Below are 3,968 nucleotides of genomic sequence, written 5' to 3'. Positions count from 1 at the left end.
TGTGGAAACTACAAAAAACAAAAACAAAAAAACCCACAAACAAACAAACAAAAAAAACCAAACTCAAGATTTTAAGAAATTTCTTTAATGAAATTTCCTTCCAAGAACACATTATCAAAGGTTATTACCACTTTGCACTCAGCTCTACTCTATAGCAAATAAATGCTTTGAAGGAAGGGGAAGGCAAACAGAATATTGGCATAATAAACCATACTTTCTTTCCATTGTTATGCCTTGGGCAACTCCAGGGCACCTTCAGTTGCAGTATGTTGCAACCTGGTATAGGTTATGTTGCAATAAGAGCAAAGTTACCCTTCTGAAGTTAATCTGCATTCACTTAAAAATGTACACTAATTTCTGAACCTTCTTTAATTATTCTGCTAGCTGAATTATCACATTTTGTGTCTGATCCAAGCTTGAACTCTACCAACATGCAATATTATTAAGTGTACTGTTGAGAAAGTCAATTCTAAGTTTTGGAGCTTACACAGGATAAGGAAAAATAACACATGCAACTCTCTTAGGACACCACTTATTAACTGATAAGGCCAAATCGTTAAAATTTCACATGGAAGTAACTTTCCTCAAAGAAATGCAATTTACTGGATTGAATTATGACTCCTTTGAGAACTACATTGGCCAGACATGTATTGGAGCTTCTTAGCAATTACCAAGTGTTATGTTAAGTCAGATCAATGATTTTACACACAATAAAAACCTGGTTTCTGTGTCAGGGATGTGAATCACAGAGATGCAGGTTTGGTCTAAAATGTATGACCAACCACCATTATGGCAGCTAGAAGTAGGTTCCAGTGGGATTTAATTGGGTTTCCAGTGCCTCACTCAATAGAGTGCTATTTTATCCTGTGGCATGCCTTTGTGTGCCCAAACTCGGCCATTTGCTACACAACTGGGATTTAAATAACTGCTGGTGTCTTCTTGCAGCTCTTTTTCTAGCTATTTGAAACACACAAAATGTTAATAACTAACACCTTGACATAAAACAGTTTCTGGGGGCTACAGGCAAGTCTGCTGGGTGGAGGGCAAGAAATTCAAATAAACAGAACTCATTGTTTTACTGTAGTATTTAACATGGCAAGAATTACTTCTGCAACAGACTGTATACATCAAATAAAGTGTAAATAAATTAACCCTTTCTTAAGCTCTATTTGAGAACTATAAACATATAGTCAATTAGATACAGACTTATAGAAATATTAATAACTGTAGTATGAATGAAACATGAAGAAGGCAAATCAGCAAAGCTTTAAGTTGGCTCTACCATGTTCTGATTAGTTAAACAAATGCATTTTAGAAAAAAAGACGTATTGTATTTCTTCATATAGAAGAGACCAAATAGGAGGCCACATGAGGTCCTTTTCATACCTTCAGGATTATTTACTTTGTTGTTGGTGAATATACTAGTGGCTAGTATGGTGATTTCCTCCCCATGGGCACAGAATCAGCAAAATGTGTTAATACCAAATCATTCATGAACATTATATCCTTTTCTCAGCTTCAAGGCAGACATATCTTCCTCAGGATAACAATTCAGGCCAGTGCCCTTGTACTAATGGAGACAGCATTTTTACTGACAGGTCTCAGAAAAGGATTTGGCCAGCCTACAACTGTTTGAGTGATAATTGGTTTGGTCAACTTGATGTGATTTAATTGATCTGAAATCACGTAAATTAAGAGTAGACATTCAGCCTTTTGAGATACAGGTGCACAGGAGAAATGGAAGACCTTCTTAAAATGCTACTCACTGCAACAGTTTACAAAATGCCGTAGTGGTGGTTTAGTTGTGATGGTTGAGCTCAAAATGTGAAGGAGGAAGCTTAAAGTTTAAGAACATGTCTTTTTTCTCTGAAGCTCTAGGTGATCTAACAGAAGACACTACCTTTCCATACAAATTGTGTCTCACTTATCTGTGGAATATATAGGCTTTCTCACCCATGATTTTCCTTTCTGACAAATGCTTAAAATATTGGAAAACCCATTAAACTCAAAGTGTAGTTCATTCGTCATGGAACCAAACATTCCCACACAGCAGAAGAGGAGAAATTGGCAAATAAGTAAGTGATTGAGAAGAGAAGCCAGACAAAAGAGACACCACAGGAACTATTCAACTTCTGGGAAATCAACTAAGATCACCCTTTCACACAGCAAAAGCAGTTGTTACCAGTTACAGAGGAACATGTGGATGGGGAAGCACCATGCACAGGTACCTATGTATTATGGTGAGTTATATAAACCTTCCCTAGGTTAGCATTCAAAAGACCTATGTAAGTTAACTTGTATTTTTGGATGTCAAATACTTTGGACTTCTATAAGGTACTTGACTGATGTTTTGTACCCTTAGAAAAAAGAAATAGTGAACTGAGACCCACACCCATTACTTTGTGGCATTTCATCTTCTGCAAAGCATGAGGAAGGCACTTTTCAGGCTGTAAGAGACCATGATTCAGATCTCAGGCAATACCCATGTCACATGCTGTAGGGTATTCTGAGAAATTATTTCATCTCTGTTTCTAATGTTGGCAGAAATTTGCACTAAATGTCCAAAAAAAAAAAAAAAAATTAAGTGGAACTGTGTCAGAAGCAGAAATTGAAGAGAAAGCACTTAAAAATACCTGACCACACTAAGACATGTTCCCAAAGCAGTGGTTCAACTCCTGCTCTCAAATGGGTGAAATCTGTTTTTGAACTCACTTCCCTCAATTCCAAGTGGACGTCCTAATTTGAGCATTCTTCATGGAACAGAGAGCACAACTTCTTACTCTGGTACTTCTTACCTGTTAAAGAAATGCAACAAGAAATAACAGCTATGGGATTGTTTCAGGAAAACGGTCACCACAAAAAACCTGGCCAATTTCTATCAGGATCCTGTGTCACACAGGTGAACCGAGACATGAGGCACTCAAATCCCTTGCTACCTCTGAATAAACAGAATATGAGAAATGCCTTTGAACAGGTGAAACTGGCTGAGAGAACCCTGGAAACAGTAGTGTGGCAAGGCAATAAAAGTAATATCATGCTTAGCAGAAAATATTTTGACAGCTTTTTCTAATAGATTTTCCTTTTTGCAAGCATGATACAGAAAGATAACACTTATGGGGTTTTGGAGGGATATTCTTGTTTGTTGTGTGTTAAAAGCCTCACTGAATCAAGAATCCCACCCTATATTCTGATACTTTCAAAAATTAATTCAGAAATAGCTGTCTATTAACTTCAGTATAGCCTGTTGTCCACAAATAATATAAACATATATAACATTTTTTCAGTCCTACTTTCCAAGCTGACTTAGCAGTTACAGAGTATGCAAAATGAATAAAAATTGGTGCATTAGATGAAGGGAAAAGAAAATCTAGTATGGTGGTCCAAAAATTTCTGGACTGCTCAACTGCTGATATGCCTAAAATTCAGTTTTAACTAAATCCAGTTCAGACTCATTTAACTGATACAGAGAATGTCTGCATACACTTTTACTGCATCTACTCCATTAAGTGTAATTTTTTAAAATTTTGATATTCAACTGAACAGTTTTCAAGTAAAAATACTAAAAGCACAGGAAGCCGAAGTTTCCAACTTCAGAACAGGTAGAATTGCAACCCTGTCCATATGTTGTCCTGATGACAATCTCTAGAAAAGCAAAGGCATAAATTAATTTAAACGACACACAACCTTGTATTTTTTTCAACTTTCCCCCCCCTCCTTTTTAACCAAAGATACTGAGAGTACAAATTTCTTTTTACATAAAATGAAATTATTACTTTTAATGCAGTGTCAGGTGGAAGACAGTACTTACCTGTAAAGCCAGACAAAAAAACTCTGAGGAAGGTAATTTTCCAAGAAAACATTAATGATTCCTTAATCCAGTCACCAACCTTGTTGTTCAGCATACTTTCAAAATGGTGTTCTAACTTCAGGGAGATAGTAATTTTCAGCAACAGATGCACATGTAAATA

Source organism: Zosterops lateralis, assembly GCF_965231275.1.
Source record: "Zosterops lateralis genome assembly, chromosome: 3".
In the NCBI taxonomy this organism is placed as follows: domain Eukaryota; kingdom Metazoa; phylum Chordata; class Aves; order Passeriformes; family Zosteropidae; genus Zosterops; species Zosterops lateralis.
This window is presented reverse-complemented; position numbering follows the sequence as displayed.